Genomic DNA, 9,819 nt, shown 5'->3' on the forward strand with positions numbered 1-9,819 from the left:
TAGGGATTGAACCCACGTCCCCTGCATTGCAAGGCAGATTCTTCACCCCTGGACCCCCAGGGAAGTCCCTGTGTGTAATCTCTGACTCGTTCCTCAGCCAGCACCTCCCGAGTATTTGTTTCCCAATTCCCTGGGACATCACTTCTAAGTAGCTCTGAAGTCTGTCGGAATCACTCTGCCCCACCGCCACCGTTCGAGTCCAAGGTGCCATCTTCACCCTTCACTTGGTCAACAGCTCCTGCCTCCCCCTGGTCTCCTGGTGTGTCCCTCCTGCCTTCTTGCAGACCATCATCTGCTCAACAGCCTGAGTGATCATTCCAGTATGCGCCTGTCATCATGGCATTCCCCTACTGACCACAAAAGTTGCTAGTTTAGTTTTCAACTCCAACAACTAATACAAGTGTTTCTGTTGAGACAACCATTGTGCTTTGTTGCAGCTGAAGCGCTTTCTGCTACTTCTTTCATAACACAGTATACCCAAAGGTTGAGAGTTAATAATATTAGTATATATACTGCTTCATCAAGAGCATTCTAAATCGAAACTGGCATTAGTTTTTTTTTCTTTTTCTTTTTTTTTTTTGCTACAAGTGCCTGACAGTGGAAAGTACAATGACCTTAGCAGGGTTTGGCACCACCGCCTTGGTTTGTGCTAAGGCAGCAGTCTAACCTAGATTGTTTTTGCAACATCTCTGCAATGTCAAGGTAGTGACAAGGACAAATAATGTCCTATTATTTTTATGAAAATGGCTTGATCTGGCAGACTCCCTGAAAGGGTCTCAGGGTCCCCATGGATCACACAGTGAGAACCCCACTAATCTGGAAATTTTGTATCCACTCTTCAAGTCTTAGTTATCTCTCTGCACAGACCTTTAGTTGTCCCCCAAACCTATTTTATCCTTCTTCCTGATAATAGAAGCCTCAATTTTTAGCTGAGCTCATGGTTGCCCAGATTTACGTAATATTTAAGTTATATTTCCCAACCTCCTTTTCAGCTGGGTATGGCTAAATGACTCAGGGCTTTTTTTTTTTTTAATATTTTTTCATTTGCCTGGGCCGGTCTTTGTTGCAACACTCAGGGTCTTCAGTTGAGGCATGCAAACTCTTAGTTGCTTCATGTGGGATCTAGTTCCCTGACCAGGGGTGGAATCTGGGTCCCCTACATTGAGAGCGAGGAGTCTTAGCCACTGGACCACCAGGGAAGTCCCTGGACGACTCCGTTTTGGTTAATGGATGTAAGTTTGTAAGTGCAGGTGTTAGGTGCGAGCTCTAGGGCATGTCCCTCAAGGGAGTGTGGGTGTCCTCCTTCAGGCAAGAATGTAAACACCCATCTTACACACCACCTGCTTGTTTTTCTCATTTATGTGGCCTCGCAGGCTCCAGTAAGCATTCAAGATTGTGACCCCTGACCCGGCCCAATTCTCTCCATTCATTTGTGTATTCAATAAGCATGCCATGTTTACCAGTCCAAGGCATCTGCTGGAACCCAGGGTATGCTGTTGTGCTTAGTCACTTCAGTCCTATCAGACTCTTTGTGACCCCTTGGACTGCGGCTCACCAGGTCCTCTGTCCATGGAATTCTCCAGGCAAGAATACTGGAGTGGGTTGCCATGCCCTCCTCCAGGGGATCTTCTCCACCCAGGGATCAAACTCGCGTCTTCTATGTCTCCTCCCTCTCCCGCATTGCAGGCAGATTCTTTACCACTGAGCCACAGGGGAAGTCCAAGGAACCCCGGGATGTTATGCTAAATAAACCAAACATGATTACTCTCAAGCCTGTGGCATGGACCCTACGTATTTAATAATTCCATCACAACTGGAGAAGGGCTACAAAGGGAGACCCACAGGGTGCTAGGGCAGCTTATCATAGGGAACCTTTCCTTCTTTTATAAAAAAATATTTATTCGACTGTGTTGGGTCTTAGATGCAGTGTGTGGGCTCTTTCGGCACGGGGGCTCCAGAGCCCGCAGGCTCAGGAGTTGCCGTACGTATGTGGGGTCCTAGTTCCCCAGAACTCCTGCATTGGAAGGCAGATTCTTAACCACTGGACCACCAGAGAAGTCCCAGGGAGCTTTATTTCAACCGGGGTGTTGAGAAAAGCTTACAGAAAGCATGTCCTAGTAACCATTCTAAAGGAGATCAGTACTGGGTGTACTTTGGAAAGACTGATGCTAAAGCTGAAACTCCAATACTTTGGCCACCTCATGCGAACAGTTGACTCATTGGAAAAGACTCTGATACTGAGAGGGATTGGGGGCAGGAGGAGAAGGGGACGACAGAGGATGAGATGGCTGGATGGCATCACCGACTCGATGGACATGAGTTTGAGTGAACTCCGGGAGTTGGTGATGGACAGGGAGGCCTGGCGTGCTGCGATTCATGGGGTTGCAAAGAGTCGGACATGACTGAGTGACTGAACTGAACTGAACTGAACTGAAAAGTGAAAGAAAATTCAATACAACAGAGGCCGAAATGAGACTGAAATTAATTTCTCCTCTGAAAGAAGCCTGGAGGTGGGTGATCCAGAGGTGAAGGGTAAGGGTGGGGAGCAGCAAACCGACCCCAGCAGCAGGATCAGCTGTTTGTATCTTGCTCCACACCCTCATCCTCCACATGACCCCTCCTCATAGTCTGAGAAGGATGCCAAGGTGCCCCAGTTGAATGAAGGTCCCTTTATGGTAAGATCTCCCAGAACACTGTGTAGCTTCTCCCATGAAAGCAATTGTCCAAGTGAAATAATTATGAAATTCTTGTTTAGTATCTGTTGCACCGGCTTCCTCCCTGGTGGCTCAGATGGTAAAGACGCCTGCAATGCAGGAGACCCAGGTTCGATCCCTGGGTGGGGAAGATCCCCTGGAGAAGGACATGGCGACCCACTCCAGTATTCTTGCCTGTAGAATTCCATGGACAGAGGAGCCTGGAGGGCTACAGCCCATTGGGTTGCAAAGAGTCAGACACACGACTGAGCGACTTTCACTTCACTTCATTTCAGTTCACTTCAGGGGCTGCAGGAGGACCTTATCAGTCTTAGCACCCAGTAGAGTGTCTTGGGCCTGGTAGACTGTTAAGTCTTGTCGAACATATATATATATATATTTGCCACTCCACACATCACGTAGAGTCTTAGTTCCCCGACCAGGAATCAAACCCATATCCCCTGCATGGAGTCCTAATCACTGGACCACCCTTTGAATACTTTCTTAGATATTAAATTTTATTGATATTGATCAATATTAAATTTATGAGGGTAAATACACATCCCATTAAATTTACCATTTTTACATGTTCACTTCTGTGGACATTAAGTACCTTCATGCTGTTATACAACCATCACTGGCATCCATCTCCAAAACTTTTTTATCTCCCCCTACTGAAACTCTGTCCCCCTTAAACCTAACTCTCTGCTTTTCCCTCCCCCAGCCCTGGGCTGTTAAATACTTTCTGAATGAATGCGGAGGGGCTGAAATAAGGGTCACAGACTTAAAGGTCTGTAGGAGCCTACTGGTATTATAGCTGAGAAAAACAGGCTGGTAGTAACAGCAGAGAGGGGTGAGGACCGAGGTAAACAGAGGCCCTGCCTCAGCTAAGGAGGGCAGCCACCAACCGCACAGCTCCAGCTGAGCTGACAGTGGAGGTTGTGCTGGAATGTGATCCCAGAGTCTCCAGCCTCTGCCAAAATTTCAAGAGAAGGTGGAAAACCAGACATTTATGTAATATCTCCTCATTTTGGTGTTGGCAACTAATTTTATGTTTTGTTCTAACACTGAATAAATCACCCAAAGCCTTCTAAGGGCTGGATGGAGCTCAAGGCCCACCAGTTTGCAACCGATGGACCAGACAGATTGTGTGATGCCACCCAGCTCTTGGTCTGTGGCCCGTGACTGCCTGTGAAGAAGCATTCCCAGGAAGCGATGCCCAAAGGACCTGGCTCTTGAGGCATTGGTCCTTGGGGTTTTCAAATGGGAAAAGCAAAGGGGAAGAGACAGCAAGTTTTTTCTAAATGTATTGAACATTTAGAACATTTCCATAGCTGTGTATTTTATTTAACTGTTATATCAGTGGTCGGGCATGAGTATTATTTTCCAGACCATACAGATAAGGAAACTGAGGCTTGAAAATTTTAAGAGACTTGTTCATACCCAGTCGCTCAGTCATGTCTGACTCTTTGCGACCCCATGGACTGTAGCCTGCCAGGCTCCTCTGTCCTTGGGATTTTCCTGGCAAGAATACTGGAATGGGTTGCCACTTCCTCCTCCAAGGGATCTTCCTGACTCAAGTATCAAACCCAGGTCTCCAGTGTCTCCTGCATTGCGGGTAGATTCTTTACTGCTGAGCCACCAGGGAACTAGCAGTCACAAAGCTAGTAATCACAGCTGATGGATTTGAACTTACCTCCGTGGATGGTCCCCCCTCACCCTACTGGCTCTCCTCTGCAGTAAGAAAGTGCAGAGTGGGAGAGGCCTCCAAGATACGGATGTGGGGTTAAAAGACACAAATTACTATGTATAAAATAAATAAGGAGCAAGAACATATCACACTGCACAGGGAATATAGCCAACATTTTGTAATAACTATTTTTTAAATTATTTTTTATTGGAATATAGTTGCTTTACAATGTTGTTAGTTTCTACTGCACAGCAAAGTGAATCAGCTATACCTATACGCGCATGCACGCATGCTAACTCACTTTAGTTGTGTCCGACTCCGTGTGACTCTATGCGACCCCATGGATTGTAGCCCACCAGGCACCTCTGGCCATGGGATTCTCCAGGAAAGAATGCTGGAGTGGATTGCCATGCTCTCCTCCAGAGGATCTTCCTGATTAGGGATCGAACGCATACATATACATATATTCCCTCTTTTTTGAATTTCCTTCCTATTTAGGTCATCACAGGGTACTGAGTGGGGTGCCTTGAGCTATACTGCTAAGTCGCTTCAGTGGACTGCAGCCTACCAGGCTTCTCCGTCCAAGGGATTCTCCAGGCAAGAACACTGGAGTGGGTTGCCATTTCCTTCTTCAATGCATGAAAGTGGAAAGTGAAAGTGAAGTCGCTCAGTTGTGTCCAGCTCTTAGGAACCCCATGGACTGCAGCCTACCAGGCTCCTCCATCCATGGGATTTTCCAGGCAACAGTACTGGAGTGGGGTGCCAGTGCCTTCTCCCCTGAGCTATACAGTAGGTTGTAATAACTTTAAATGAAGCATAACCTATAAAAATATTGCATCACAATGTTGTTGAGATGAATATAATATTGTAAATCAACAGTACTTCAAATGAAAAAAGAAAGGTGGTCCAGTGGCTAAGACTCCTTGCTCCCAGTGCAGGGCACCCAGGTTCGATCCCTGGTCAGGGAACTAGACCCCCTATGCTAAACTAAAGATTCTGGTTGCCACAATGATGATTGAAGATCCCAAGTGCACAACTAAAGACCTAGTGCAGCCAAATAAATAAACAAATAAATATTAAAAAAAGAAAGAAAGTACATAAAAAAAAAAAAAGAGAGAGAGAGAAAGAAAAAAGGCCAGGACGAGGCCAAGGGAGTGGAGGGGGTGTGAGGCCATCAGGTCATGTGGGGCTTCTGAGGCAGCCTCACCAGGATCCCTCACACCTAGAGAGAGATTTTCCGTTTTCACAGCTCTTTCACATTTGTTAGCAAATGCGACTATCCTCACTCTACAGAAAACGAAGCCACAGTTAAGCTCTCTGCCCCCTCACATGACTGTAGGAATGGAGCATGGGGATTTCCAGAAATCTCCTGATACAGTTCTTGATACGAAGCTATTTTTACTGTGTGTGTTTTGCCTCCCTTCAGGTGGTAGGGAAGGCCAAGTCGGGGTGGGGGAACAAGACATGGAGGCCAAGCTGCTGACAGAGTGCTGGGCTGCTCTCAGAGCCCGGAGGTTAGAAGTCCCAGGTGGGGCCCTGCGGTGACCTCCTCACCAGTTACTCTGCAGCTGCACTCACAACGTCTGCAAAGCGGTGGGGCAGGGCTGGGGGCTGGGGGCTGGGGGGAGATGGGGAGGGGTCACCACCGAAGCTGTTCCTAGGGAGGCAGAGTCTGGCAAGGCTGAGCCTCCTCCGCCCTGGCCACATTCCTCCCGACTTTATGCAACTCTGGGAGGGTGGCTCCCAGGCCTCCCGCCCCACAGGCAGTGTGAACAGGCACATTTCTGAGCCCAGCCTGGGCCCAGCCAGCTGGCAGCTGCAGGCCCTGAAGAAACTGTCAGTCACAGAGTGGAGCAGGCAGAGCCCAGCCCCCACCCCTACCTCCCTCCCTTCAAAGGCTGAGCCCTGTCATGGGGTGGGGCCTCCCAGGGAAACCTAAGTCACCTCCTTTGTGTGTGCCTGAACCCCAATACCTCTGGCCGGTGAGATAGATGGGGCAGAGAACTTTTTGGAACTGTCCTGTCCGGAGGAGATGAGCAGACCGGGTCAGGGTGGGGGACACTCTGGCAGACCCGAAGGAGCACCGGGTGGCCTCTCGGCTGACACACTTCACTCAGCCAAGCCCTGGACCTTGTTTGGCAGAACTCTGGATGGCAAACCTGGAGGGGGCCGGCAGGTCCCTGCAGCACTGGGGATGGGGAACTCAGAGAGGCCTCTTCCCCGTCTTGGCCTATTTCTCCTTCAGGCACTGTTCCCCACCAGGATGGCAGGGTGCAAGAAAGCCCCTACAATTCCTGCCTCCTTTTTGTTTTTAAGATTTTTTTTTTTATGTGGACCATTAAAAAAAATTTTTTTTTTTCATTTATTTATGGCTGTGCTGGGTCTTCATTGCTGTGTGGCTTTTCTCTAGTTTCAGAGAGCCAGGGCTACTCTCTAGTCACAGAGCACAGGCTTCTCACGGTGATAGCTTCTCTTATTGCAGAGCATGGACTCTAGGGTATACGTGCTAAGTTGCTTCAGTTGTGTCTGACTCTTTGTTGCAATGCTATGGACTGTATCCTGCCAGGCTCCTCTGTCCATGGGAGTCTCCAGGCAAGAATACTGGAATGGGTTGCCATGTCCTCCTCCAGGGAATCTTCCCGACGGAGGAATGGAAACTGCATCTCCTGCGACTCCTGCATTGCAGGTGGATTCTTTACCTCTGAAACCCCTGTGACACGGCAGTAGACAACTAATACACTCCCTTCCTTCTTTTTTTTTGGCTGTGTCACGCAGCTTGTGGGATCTCAGTTCCCAGACCAGGGCTTGAACCCCGGCCCCAGCAGTGAAACCCTGGAATCCTAACCACTAGATCACCAGGGAATTCCTCTCCCTTCCTTTTTAACAAGGACCTAAGCTGAGAGTCCCTTGGACTGCAAGGAGATCCAAACAGTCCATTCTGAAGGAGATCAGCCCTGGGATTTCTTTGGAGGGAATGATTCTAAAGCTGAAATTCCAGTACTTTGGCCACCTCACAAAAAGAGTTGACTCAATGGAAAAGACTCTGATGCTGGGAGGGATTGGGGGCAGGAGGAGAAGGGGACGACAGAGGATGAGATGGCTGGATGGCATCACTGACTTGATGGACATGAGTCTGAGTGAACTCCGGGAGTTGGTAATGGACAGGGAGGCCTGGCGTGCTGCGATTCATGGGGTTGCAAAGAGTCGGACACGACTGAGCGACTGAACTGAACTGAACTGAAGCTGATTCCTCTCACAGCCCCCATGGGCTCCCTGCCTCCTGGTCGCCCCTTCCCCTCCCTCCAGCCTGGAACATCGGTTTGGAGATAAACTTGCTAATACAGGGTGGATTTGCCTGGCTCCCTGGAAGGCCCTAAGAGGACACAAAAAGGGTCCAAGCTTATCTTGCTGGATGGGGAGTGGGGCTGGAGGCCAGAGGGGCAGGAGGAGGAATGTGAGAGCCCCCCCCAGGAGAGACCCCACAGAGACAGTGGGAGGGGAGAATTAATCAAAGGAGAGCTGCTGTTCCCTGCCCCCACCCCCTGCCTGCTCTTCCTTCCTCCCTCTGCTCTTCTCTTCCTCAGTGGGTGGAGGAGCAGGTGGCTTCTTGTCCCCTCCCTGTCCCCTTTATGCAGGAACTTGGGGAAGTCCCTGTACGGAGCCCATGAATCCTCAGTGACTCCTCTCAGAAGCCCAAAGGGCAAGAGGGTGTCACCCCATAGAGAGGAAAATACCACCCACAGAACTTTCCAGGAAACCCCTGCCCCTTTAAAACCTGCCCAAAGAGCAGGTCTTGGGTCTCCTGGCAGCCCCCCAGCAAGGGGTGGGGATGGTGTTTAACAGGATGCTCAAAGAGACCTTGGGCCTCTCCTTACAGTGCCACCATCCCTGGCTAGCCCAGAGCCTCTTTTGTGCACTTCTGCCTGTGACAAGACAAGGGTCACCACCATCCTAAGGTTGGGGACCTCAGGTGCCCTCAAACCGATGCCCCTCCCCACCAGGGCTCTGCAGCCATGAAGAGGCCCCTCTCCCTGTTCTGTCCCCAAGTCTCTGACCATTGTGCCTCCACAGGGCAGGTCTTCAGCTGCGTGGTTTGTGTCTGTGTTACTGAGCAGGGCACACCAGGTCGGGAAGTGGCAGGGGGTGGGGGCAGGGGACAGCAGCAGGCTGTCCCTTTGCAACAACCCACATCTGTGCACTGGTGCACAACCACTCCTGCCCACTTGCCCTGTGTTTCCCCTTCAACCAGGGCGACAGACCCTTCAGCCTGAGTCCAGGCTGGGTGCCCACACACTGTAGGCAGAGGGTTGGGTCTCTCTCTGGGTGCGGTTGGGCTGAGTCCCGCTGTGTGTGTGTGTGTGTGTATGCGTGTGCTCTGCTAAAGCACTGTCTCTCAAGCCCCAGAGGAACATTCCCCTCTTAGACAGACAAACACAGACAGAGGGAGAGGGACAGGCGGGCTTGCTGCTTTCCTCCTTCACAAATGGATGCTTGGCCCTTTTATCATCTGATGTTTGCAACAACCCCTTTGGGTGCATCATCATCCCATTTAACAGGTGAAGAAACTGAGACTCAGAGACTAGCTCTGGTCACATCAGCTCATCCAGGATCAGAAGCCGGGTCTCCTGACCTCTGAAGCTTTAGTGGCAGCCAGTGTCTGCTTTTGTTCCCTACTTGGGGACTTGTTCCCAGGACTCCCCTGGGGACCCGGTGACGTGTCCTGAGGGTGCACAAGGCAGGAGACCGCTGCCAGGTCACGCTCATGTGCAGACCGTGGACAGTGCAGCCACAGAGACAGAGCCAGCCCACCAGCTGCTGAGCCCCCTGGTCCCAGGTCCCTGCACTGCCAATCTGCCCCGGCTCTGTGACCTCCAGTGGTGTGTGACACACAGTGACCGCTGGGTGGCAGTGTGTTCTCATGCCTGGGAATAGACAGGTCACCCATGGCTGTGGAACGTGGGGGTGGGGTGGAGGCTGCCACTCAGAAAGGTTGAGAGACCCCCCCCTCACCCGTCTCGGAGAGGACTCGACTGGCAGGGCTGCTCCAAGAGTGTGTGTGTGTATGTGTGTGTGTGTGTGTGTGTTGCAGCCAAAGGGCCAAGGACAGTGCTGAGGGTCAGGCGCGCATAGCGGGGCCAAAACAGCAAAAATAAAGGAAACCAGGGCAGCCAGCACAATGTGAGCTGAAGGATGGAGGAACGGACTAGAGGAGTGAGGGCTTCTCAGACGTTCACGAAAAGACTACCCAGGAGAGAGAAAGAGTAAGACAGAGAGAGAGAGACCAGGATGAGAGACTCTCCAAGAAACCAGGAACGGAAAAGAGGAAGAGGTGAGCCTGGCTGGGGAAAGTAGGTCAGAAGGCCAGTGTGAGAAGGGAGCCCCAGAGGTTGGGCAGAGACAGAACATCCCCTATGCAAGAAGGGACCAGAATCAGGC

This window comes from Bos grunniens, chromosome 5 (assembly GCF_055505025.1).
Source record: "Bos grunniens cultivar Pamir isolate PY7600 chromosome 5, Bosgru_T2T1.0, whole genome shotgun sequence".
Taxonomy (NCBI): Eukaryota; Metazoa; Chordata; class Mammalia; order Artiodactyla; family Bovidae; genus Bos; species Bos grunniens.